This window comes from Vombatus ursinus, unplaced genomic scaffold (assembly GCF_900497805.2).
Source record: "Vombatus ursinus unplaced genomic scaffold, bare-nosed wombat genome assembly UNPS02008961.1, whole genome shotgun sequence".
Taxonomy (NCBI): Eukaryota; Metazoa; Chordata; class Mammalia; order Diprotodontia; family Vombatidae; genus Vombatus; species Vombatus ursinus.
Window position 1 is genome coordinate 11,111,921 of NW_020948739.1, and position 12,015 is coordinate 11,123,935.

The window sequence follows — 12,015 nt, forward strand, 5'->3', positions numbered from 1 at the left end:
ACAAAACTTTCTGAGTCCATACATTCCTCATATTCATCATTTCTTATTACACAATAAATATTCCATTATATTCATATACCATTTTTTTTCAGCTATCACCTAATAATAACCCATTTTCCCTATTTATTTGCTACCATAAAAAGTGATATTTTAGCGTGTATTTAATCTCTTTTTTTGTGTCATTGACTTCCTTAGCATATATACCTAATGGTAAGATCAATAAGACAAAGGGTACGGACAATTTAGTCATCTTTTTACATAATTCCAAATTGATACTCAGAAATTAGACAACTTGACCAATAGTTCATCAATGAACCTGTCTTCTCACAGCCTCTACAACATTAACTTTTCCCATCTTTTCTCATCTTTCCCAGATTTTCACAGTATTTGATGAAACCTCAGAATTATTTTAATTTTAATTAATAATTCTCCCCCTAGAAATAGCTAGGATAGAGCTGTGACACGTATTTTATCTTGTTGACTCTAAAGAAATTATTATAGAATGGCCTTTTATATTAAGGTCATATAAATATTTTGAGTTTCTTGCTTAAGGGGTAATGTTATTCTAAACATAATTTCTGCCAAAATGTTTTCTGAGTGTTCTCAGTAGTCTTGTCAAAAGGGAGTCCTCCCTCCAGTAATTTATATTCTAAAGTTTATTAGATACCACTCTATTTAAAACATAATGCTGTTTTATACTGCTCCTAATCTTGCTTATCTTGTCTGTCCCTCTTATATACGCATATATACTTTGTCTGTTTTTAATTAGTGAAAAATAGTTTTGTTGACTATTACTTTATAGTATATTTTGAAGTCAGATAATATTTTGCTTTCTTCATTCATACTTTTTCTCACTGGTTTTATTGAGATTCTAGGCTTCTTCTTCTAAATGAATTTTGTTATTATTTTGTCCAATTCTATAAAGAATATTGCAAAATATTTGTATGGAACTATGTATGTAAATTAAAGTACTATTGTTATTTTCATTATATTGGTATAGCCCAACCACGAACAGTGAACATTTGACCAATTATTTAAATCTCTTTTAGTAGGGTTTTGTAAGGAGTTTATTATGTTTTGTAGTTGTAAGGAATGCCAACTGGTAGGTAGGTTGAGGATTGCAGAGGTGAGAGACTGGAAGCAGGGAAAACAATTAGACTATTGGATTACTCCAGGTGAGAGGTAAATACTTTTTACCTGGGATATTTTATATATGTGTCTGTGTGTGTGTATATATAAATACTTTTTAAACTAGGGAAGAGGCTATGTGACTGGAGAAAAGAAAACAGATATAAGAGATATTATGGATTAGAAGCCATAAGATTTGATGATTGATAGGCTTGACAGAGAGGAAATAGTCAAAAATCATCCGTTAAAATTGAGTGATTATAAGGGTAGTAGTGCAGTCAAAAATGGAAAGAAGTATGAAGGAATGGCAGGCTTGGGACATATTGAATTTGAATGAGGAAGTATGTAATACAGTGGAAAGAAAAATGGCTCTGGAGTCAATTGACCTGGATTCAAATCTCATTTCTGATATTTACTACTTGTGTGACTTTGTACATATCATCTGTAAAATGAGAAGTTTGAGGGGCAGCAATGTAGTACAGTGTATAGAGCACTGGCCCTGAAGTCAAGAGGACCTGAGTTCAAATCCAGCCTCAGACACATGATACTCACTAGCTGTGTGACTCTGGGCAAGTCACTTAATGCTAATTGTCTCTCCAAAAAAAAATAGAGAGAGAGAGAGAAAGAGATCATTCAATTAACATTGAATGATTCTTTAACTTGCAGGGTTTTTCTCTAAATGAATTGTGATGTTGGACAATTTAAGGACTATGTGTATAAATACTTTTACAACATCCCCCTCTCCATGCCACACAAAATGGAGCTATCATCTTAGTGATTTTAATCATTAATATTTATGTATGATCAATGGCTAAAATCTTAAATCATTTATAAAGATACTGATCTATCTATTTATTTATGTCTTATGGCAGCCTGATAATGCAATAAGATGTTGGCAATAACTCATATTGAAAATTGTATTTTAACTGTGATAGAAAAAGTATTGATCTTCTGCAGCTAAAATATCATTGAACTCCATGATTTTGTGAATTCATGAACTCATATTCTATGTCCGAAGCATGAAATTTCTTAATTAATATGCTTTGTTCTGAAGAAAAATCAATCATGCGGCACTAACCACATTGCCCATGGAAAACTCTGTTTCTGCAAAAAATAAGAGTAGCTGCCATTTATACAGAGTGTCCCAAAACTCTTAGTGCAGTTTTAAGATGTTAAAAGATAGAACTGCACTAAGACTTTTGAGACATCCTGTACAGTGGTTTAAGGTATACAGTATGTTTTACAGAGTAAAGTGAATGTTCACACTAAAAAATTACAACCTTCTTTTAAATAATTGCTAAGTGACAAACTACTTTCAGTATCACATCACTTGCTGGCTTTTTTGTTATGAAATTGTACAGGCCATAAACGAGCTTCCTAAGAAAAAGGTACCAGGACAGATGGATTTACAAGTGAATTCTGTCAAATATTTAAAGACCAACTACTTCCAATATTAAATAAATTATTTGGAATACAAGGCAATGAAGGAGTCCTACCAAACTCCTTTTATAAAACAAATATGATATTGATAAATAACCTTCCTAAACCAGGAAGAGTAAAAACAGAGAATTTCACTAGTGAATATGGATGCTAAAATCCTAAATAAAATTTTAGCTAAGAGATTACAATATATTACAAGGATTATACATTGTGACCAAGTGGGATTTGTACCAGGAATGCAGGATGGTTTAACATAAGGAGAAAACTATTAACAAAATTGATTATATAAAAAAATTAAAAGTAACAAATCATATGATCATATCAATACATGCAGAAAAAGCTTTTGAAAAAGTACAACACTCGTTTCTATTAAACAGACTAGAAAGAATAAGTATAAATTGATTTTTCATTAAATTAATGAGAAACATTTACCTAAATTCATCAACAAGCGTTATTTGTAATGGGGATAAGCTAGAAGCCTTGAAAGTCAGATCAGATTGAAACAAGGATGTCCATTGTCACCAATATCATTTAATATTGTATTGAAAATCCTTGCAATAGCAATAAGAGAAGACAAAGAAATAGAAGGAATCAGAATAGGGAATGAGGTAATAAAACTATCTCTTTTTGCAGATGATATACTTTGAAAGTCCCAAAGACTCAACCAAAAAGTTAGTTGAAACAATATTTTTAGAAAAGTAGCAGGATAAAAAGTAAACTCACATAAATCATCAGCATTCTCATATATCATGAACAAACCCTTGCAAGAAGAGATAGAAAGAGATACCTCATTTAAAATAACTCTACACAGTATAAAATCCTTGGGAGTATACCTACCAAAAAAAAACAAAAACAAAGCCAGGGATTATATGAACAATATTATTTAACTTTGGATAACTTTGATTACATTAAATTGAGAAGTTTTTGCACAAACAAAGCCAATGCAGCTAAGATTAGAAGGAAGGTAGAAAATTGGGAAAGAATTTTTACAATCAGTCTCTCTGATAAGGGCCTCATTTCTAAAATATATAGAGAATTAAGTCAAATCTGTAAGAATACAAGTCATTCCCCAATTGATAAATGGTCAAAGGATATGAACAGGCAGTTCTCAGATGAAGAAATTAAAGCCATCTATAGTCATATGAAAAAAATGCTCTAAATCACTATTGATTAGAGAAATGCAAATCAAAACAACTCTGAGGTACCACATCACAGCCATCAGATTGGTCAACATGACAAAACAGGAAAATGATAAATGTTGGAGGAGATGTGGGAAAATTGGGACACTAATACATTGTTGGTGGAGTTGTGAAATGATCCAATGATTTTTGGAGAGCAATTTGGAACTATGCCCGAAGAGCTATAAAAATGTACATACCCTTTGATCCAGCAATAGCACTTCTATGGCTATATCCCAAAGAGATCATACAAATAGGAAAAGGACCCACATGTACAAAAATATTCATAGCAGCTCTTTTTGTGGTGGCAAAGAATTGAAAATTGAGAGGATGCCCATCAATTGGGGGAATGGCTGAGCAAGTTACATATGAATGTAATGGAATACTATTGTGCTATAAGAAATGATGAACAGGCTGATTTCAGAAAAACCTGGAAAGACTTGGATGGTCTGATGCTGAGTGAAGTGAGCAAAACCAAGAGAATGTTATACTCAATAACAGCCACATTGTGTGATGACTAATATTGTTAAAGTTAACCCTTCCCAGCAATACAAAGATCTAAGACATCTCCAAAGGCCTTGTGATGGAAAATGCATACACATACATATTTGTGTCTAACAGTAGCCATTTTGGGAGGGGAGGGGAAAAAAAGAAAATTGAGTGATAACTTTACTGTATATTTAAAAGAGAAAACAAGTTGTACATAACAGATTTGCAGTTTCATGTGCAATCTTCTTTTCTATTCTACTTTGTTATGGAAATGCTTGTTTTATACCTTAGGTTCAGAATTACTTTAAAAGACTGCAAAGATAATTTTTGTGACAAGCCATTTACCTAAAACCAAGGAATATCCTGTAAATTTTGAACTAGTAATTGCAAAAAATTAAAAATAATATGTAGTAGTCCATTCATTTCCCCATGCTCTTTAGACAGATATACAGTAGATTGTTCATGTAATGAGTAGCACACTCTTAAAATATACAGAGTAGTTTGAAGTCTGTGGTCTCTCTAATTTGATAAGAAGGTCATATGTTATTGTAAATGGCAATATCTTTTCACTCTTCTGGACTTTGAGACTGTTACCTTTTTTGTCACTTATGCTAGTTTGCAGAATGTGAGGTGAAACTTCAGGGTTGTTTTGCTTTTCATTTGTGTTATTAGTGATTTGGAACATTCTTTCATGTGGCTGTGCATATCTTGAAGTTCTTTTGAAAAACTTCATATCGCTTGACCATTTACCTATTAGGGAATATGTATGTTAATAGATATGTATATATGAATATATATGCATATACATATATGGGTATACATACATATATATATATATACACACACATATTTTTAGGTGCCAACCCTTATCACGTAAAGAGAGATTTGATACAAAGAATTTTCCCATTCAGTTATTTCCCTTCTTATGTTAGTTGCATTAATTTTGTTTTGCTATCAAGTTATCAAAGTTATCTCTTTCATCTTTTATAATTGCCTCCATTTCTTGATGGGTTAAAAACAGGTCTCCTTCCCAAAGCTGTGAGAAGCACATGAAATGTTTGCCTTCTATTTTTTTGTAGTATACTCTTTAATATTTAGGTCATGTAACCATTTAAATTATATCATGGAATATGGAGTAAGGTATTGGTCTAAGTCTAATTTCTGCCAAACTACTTTCCAGTTTCCCACCAGTTTTTATGAAATAAAGAAATTTTCCTAGTTTTTTTTTTCACTTCACCAAACACTAGTTTATTGAATTATATTGTTTCAGATTCCCCCTTGTTCCATTTATCTATCGGTTTTACAACCAAAATAAAATAGTTTTAAAGATTACTGTTTTGTAATATATTTTGAGATCTGGAAGTACTATTTCTCCTTTCTCAATGCTTCTTTTCATTCTAGATCTTTTGTTTTTCCAAATGAGCTTTGTTATTATTTTATCAAGTTCTATAAAGTATCTCATTGGTAATATGATTGGTATGGAATTAAAGGTTTAAGTTAATTAAATTAATTTTAATTATATTGACATGGCCTAGCCATTGGCACCAAATGTTTCTCCCACTATTCAAGTTGTTCTTTAGCACTTTAAGGAGCATTTTGTAATTGAATCTATACAAGTGTTTTGTGTGCTTTGAGAAATTGATTGCCATATATTTGATATATTTTGTAATTACTTGGAATGGGATTTCCCTTTCTATCATTGCTCCTTGTGTTTTATAATTTTTGTGTTGATCCTGTTGTTGTTATTTTGTTTTGTTTGAGGATGTATTTTGTAGCCTGCAACTTTGCTGAAACTATTAATTCCTAATTAGTATTTTTGCTGATTCCCTGGAATTTTCTAAGCAAACCAGCATATCATCAGCAAATAAGGAGAGTTTCATCATCTCTTTGCCTATCTTAATTCCTGTAATTTCTTTCTCGTTTTAGTACTATTGCTAGTGTTTCCAGAAGTACATCAAATAATAGTGGAGAAAGTGGTCATCCTTGCTTCACTCCTGTATTTATTAGAAAAGGTTCTTTTGTATCCCCATTGTGTATTATGTTTGGTTTTGGTTTTAAATAGATATTTTTATGATATTAAAAAGTTCCCTCTATGCACATACTTTGTAGAGTTTTTCACATACAGAGTTTTGTTGTACTTTATCAAAAACTTTGGATTTTTGGTTTCTAATATAATGAATTGTGTTGATTGTTTTCATAATGTTGAACTATCTTTGCATATCTGGTACAAACCCCACTTGGTCATAATGAATGGTGTCTTAGATAAATCACTGTAATTTCTTTGATAGGCTTTTATTTAAAGTTTTTGAGTCAATGTTCATTGCTTGCTTTCTTAGTTTTGAAGTATAATTTGTGAAATATGAGTACTAACTTTTCTTTTAAATTTTTGATAGAATTCTCCTGTAACTGTATCAGGCTAGGAGTTTCTCTCCCCCCAACCCCACCCCCTGCCACATTCGCAGTTCTTTTACAACTAGGTCTATTTCCTTTTTTGAGATTGGGTTACATAAGATCTCTAGAAGGTCTTCTAATAGTTTGGATATTTTATATTTTTGAAGGTATTCCTCTATTTCTTTTGTATTCTCAGTTTCGTTAGCTATAAATGTGCATAGTATGTTCAGATTATTCTTTTTATTTCTTCTGGTTTTGCTGGAATTTCATTGTGCTCATTTGCTATCTTTTAAACTTGATTTTCTGCTTCTTTTTAATCAGATAAGCTGTTTATTAGTTTTATTAGTCTTTTTGAAGAACCAGATTTTAGATTTATCATTTTCATGGGGGTTTTTGTTCCAATATTTCTATTTCCCTTCTAATTTTTAACATTTCTTTTGTGCTTGCTATAGGATTGTTTTCAGTTTCTAACTTGTTTTTAATTCATGTTCAGTTTATCAATTCTCCTTTTTTCTATTTTGTTAATGCATGTTGATAAGAATATCATTTTCCCCAAAGGACTCCTTGAGCTGAATCCCTGAAATTTTGATATGTTGTTTAATCATTATCATTTTCATTAATATAGTTATTAATTATTTCTATGATTTGTTCTTTCTTTGATCCACTCATTATTTAGGATATCATTCTTAAGTCTCCATTTGGGTCTGTATATTTTATTTGTGGTCCCTAAGTCAATTATTATTTTATCGCATTATAGTCTGTAAAGGATGTATTAACTATTTCTGCCATTGTATACGTCTTTATAACATCTCTGTGCCCTGGTACGTGGTCAGTTTTTGTAAACAGTCCATGTGGTGCCAAGAAATATGTATATTCTTTTGCTGTCCCATTTAGAAGATTCCATAAATCTATTAACTCTAGTTTCTCCATCAATTTTTCAGTTCCATATTTTCCTTTTTATTTATCTTTTTATTAGATTTATCCAAAGTGGGAGAAGGATATTGAAATATCCTGTCATTATTATGTTATTCTTTATATCTTCTTGTACTTAGATAATGTTTACTTTATGAATTTGGATGCTAAGACTTTTTTATTTAATTAATTTATTTTTAGTTTTCACAATCACTTCCATAAGCTTTTGAGTTTTAAATTTTCTTCCCTTCCCTCCCCACCTCCCTCCCCAAGATGACATGCAATCTAATATAGGCTCTATATATACATTCTTACTAAACATATTTTCACATTACTTATGTTATAAAGAAGAATTAGAACCAATAGAAGGAAGGAGAAGAAAGAAGAAACAAAATAAAACAGATGAAAAAAAAAAAGAGCGAATAGAATGCTTCGATCTGCATTCAAACTCCATAGTTCTCTCTCTGGATGTGGATAGCATTTTCCATCATGAGACTTTTGGAGATCTCTTAGATCCTTGCATTGCTGAGAAGAGCTAAGTCTATCAAAGTTAGTCATCGTGCAACATGGCTGTTAGTGTGTATAACATTCTCCTGGTTCTGCTCACTTCACTGAAATGCTAAGACTTTTTTCGAAGCTCAATGCAAAGGTACACTCCCATATAAAATCTTTTCTGAGCCTTCCAGTTACTAATCCCTCTCCCCCCAAATTTACCTTGTATGTTTTTTATTATACTTGAATGAATGGAAAAGCAATTATTAAATACTTACTATTTGTCAGACATTATGCTAAGCGCTGGAATAAAAATATAAAAAAGCAAGATCTAGTCCCTTTCCTCAAAGAATTTACATTCAAATAGAGATGCAACACATATTGTTGGCACATCAGTCTACTTTTCTCCTAGCCTGGAACATCCTTTTGGTCCTAGTACTATTCTTATATCATTCATAGGCTTCAGGAAAACCTGAGGGCCAAAATACTACTAGACTTGCCCCTAATCTATATGCACAAACACAAATATACATATGTGCTTATATAGTCTTTCTTATTTGAATGTCATCTCTCCAAGAGCAGAGACCCTTTTTGCTTTTTCTTTGTATCTCTAGTGCTTAGCAGAGTACCTGGTACATGTTAAGCACTTAATAAATTCCTATATGATTGATCTTTATCAGAACATTGTTCTATGTAGTTGAGGAGTTCATAACCTAGGAGTCATGGACCCACAAGGAGTCTATGGTTAGATTTCTGGGGGTCTGTGAAATTCAATAGGAAAAAAATATATATATATATATGCATATACATATATTCATTTTTACTTATGTCTAACTGAAATTTAGTTTTTGCTTCAATTAAAAAACATTATTCTAAGGTTCTGAGGAAGGGTCCTTTAGTTTTATTAGACTGCCAAAGATTTCCATGATAAGAAAAGTTAGCAATCCCTGGCCTAATGATTAATGATGAGATTTTCCTTTAAATTGTTTGTAGTCATGTAGAGATTTTTTTAAAAAAACAAATCAATACTTTGGTCAAAATCTGTGATTTCATTAGTATGGGGAACTCCCTCACCAATACTGGTTTGAAACTGTTTTATAGTTTATAGTGTTAGAAAATTGTCTAGACACTGAGTGGTTAAATGATTTTCACAGGCTTATGTGTGTCAGGAGGAGGGCTTGAACTCAACCCTTCAGACTCCAAGGCTAGAGCTCTAACAAGTGTGCCAATCTGGTTCTTATCTGTAGATGTTAATATCATAAGAATTGTCCTGATATTTTTTGGAGAAAAATGTAAAGCAGAATCACCATTATTCTATTGATCATTTCTTGAGGTAGCTTTGATCTAATATAGTCTGTATTCTTAATACACAGAGGGGCTTTGAAAATTAGTTAAATAAAATCTATAGACTGCTTTAAGATCTTTGAGAAAAAAGTCATTCTATCTAGCTATAAGTACAGGTAACCTATTTCCTATTTCTTCTACTTAGTGGCACCCTAGTATCTTAGGAGAGTTAATGTAGCCATATATGGTAGAAAATGAAAGGAGTTCTTTTTTTAAAAATAATTATACCAAGTTCAAATAATGCTAATGAAACCAAGATTGTTAATTCAATTCCCACATGATCAGTTAGCTCTATGCAGAAAGAAACCAAAAATGTTTCACAGGATTTAACCCTCACCACAAAGAGCCAAGTTTTAGGTTCTCTAGTATTGATTACAAAAAATACTAGGCAAGATAGTGCATGTAAACAAATTACCAATAAAAGTTGGGACAGAAGGGATTAAAAATATACATACTTTTGTTGGTAGGTAAGCAACAGTATCTTTCTTAGAAAGCACAGCTTTTTTAAAGATCAGATACGGTTTAAAGAATGCATTTACTAGATCTTTGTAGTCATTGCCTTATTCTTATTTTAAGAACCTTTATAAACTTTAAAAATTTTTGTTAATATCTTTTCTTTTCATATTACATTCAATTCCCAGTGTTATCTTTTCTCTGCCCAGTAAGCCATTCAGTAAAACTAACCAACAAAATCAAATTTTATAACATATATAATGTTCTATGCCTCTTGCTCTCTAACTCTGCAAAATAGGATGGGATATACATTTTCTCATCTTTTCTCCAGGATCAGGCTTGGTCATTATAATTATATGGTGTTCAATTTCATTTTGTTGTTATTATCAATGTGTGTGTTGTTTACTTTGTGTCCCTTTATGGAAGTCTTCCCGTCCTTCTCTGAATTCTTATTTATTATTAATTAAGGTTCAGGATATTCTACTTTTTATGTACCACAGTTTGCTTAGCCATTTCTGAATTGATAGAGAAATACTTTGCTTCCACAGAAGTGCTGCTACAAAAATTTTGATATAAAGGGAACCTTTTTTTCTTTGACCTTAGGACACATCCTCTTCTATTATAAATCTCTTCATACCTTATATCAATTAAACCGTAACTCAAATCTTGTCTTTTTTACATCTCTTTAACATTTTTCAAGAAAATTTGTTGCATGTGTAGTCTGGTTCTCCTTTCTTTAGCTCTCTTCAGATCTCATTTTTAAAGCCCTTTTCTTTTCCTGTCAATCTCCCAAATACATTTTTCTTTTAATTTTAAATTATAGCTATTTAAAAATCATTGTGTGAAAATGAATAAAAATGATAAGTTATCTCAACAGTTAATATTGGTATAACTTTTACTTCCAAAACTGAGGAAGAATGCATTTTTTTACTACACTATTAATCAAAAACTAAATTATTGCTGAAAACATGGATACAGTGTGGAGTACTGGGAAAATATGGACTTAGAAAGGAGATCTACATTCTATTCCTGGTTCTGACATTTACATTGAATTTGAAGCCAGAAGAATTAATTTGAATTTTTTTCTCCTACTTACCTTCTCTATAATGTTCGACAAGTTCCTTTAACCCTTTGGACTTCAGTTTTCTCATCCTTAAAAAGTCAGAGTTGGGATAAGTGAACCCGAAGAAACTTTTCAATTCTAAAATACTATGAGCCTAAGAATAGTGGGAAATAATGTTGCCTGGGTGAGGTAGCATGAATTATGACATTTTTAGAAAACAATGTAGAAGAGTTTATATTTGAGAAAGGAAATAGAGAACTATCAAAGGTTTTTGCATAAGAAGTTAACATAATAAAAGTGATATTCAAGGAAGATTCATTTGGTAGTAGTGTGAAAGAAGGGTTAGAAGTAAAGAAGGCAGGATTCATGGAGACTATCTAGGAGGCTGAGTCCAGACATGAGGTGATGAGAGCTTGAACTAGGGTAGTAGAAGAGAAATGAAGAAGAGAAAGATATGAGAAATATTTTCATAGGAAAATTGTCAAGAACTAGGGATTGACACAATATAGCAGATGAAGACAAAGAAACAAACAAACAAGGAAGGAAGGATGGAAGGAAAGAAAGAGAGAGAAGGGAGGGAAGGAAGAAGGGAATAAAGAGAAAGGATGGAGGGAGGAAAGAGAGTAAAAGAAAGAAAAGAAAGAAAGAAAGAGAAAGAAAGAAGGAAGGAAGGAAGAAGAAAAGAGAAAGAAAGAATGAATGAATGAATTCTGTAGGAATAAAGCCATATTGTAAAGAATTAAGGTAGGAATGGATTCAGTGGGAATTCAAACATTAAGTCAGTTACTTTGTTTGGGCAGTATTAAGATTGGCCAGGCCAGAAGGAGGCAAGAAACAGGGGCCTGACCTAGTCAGCAAGTAATACTAGTTGATAGAATTGAGGATGCCCATTTGTGTATATTAAGGGGTTACAACTGACAAGTTAGTTAAAAAAAAAGAGAAGAGAGGCCTGATATTCCCCACAGAGTCAAATTGAAGCAAATAGCATCATGTAGAATCTTCTTAGGAGTTGATGTACATGACCAAGACCTAGCCTAGAAAAAGGAAAACAGACATAAACTATCTCTAAAGAAATAAATGGAGGTCAGTTTCTAGAAATGCAGAGTGATCAAGAGGACACAAATA

At 31.9% G+C, this 12,015-nt stretch overlaps 1 protein-coding gene and 1 pseudogene across 34 annotated transcripts in view; both read left to right on the top strand.

Annotated features, from left to right (window-relative positions):
• RIMS2 (regulating synaptic membrane exocytosis 2) overlaps nucleotides 1-12,015 on the top strand; it is an 850,283-nt gene that overhangs the window by 758,394 nt on the left and 79,874 nt on the right. The gene's annotated exons all lie outside the window — the stretch shown is intronic.
• The window catches only part of LOC114034299, a 31,427-nt pseudogene that overhangs the window by 722 nt on the left and 18,690 nt on the right, over nucleotides 1-12,015 (top strand).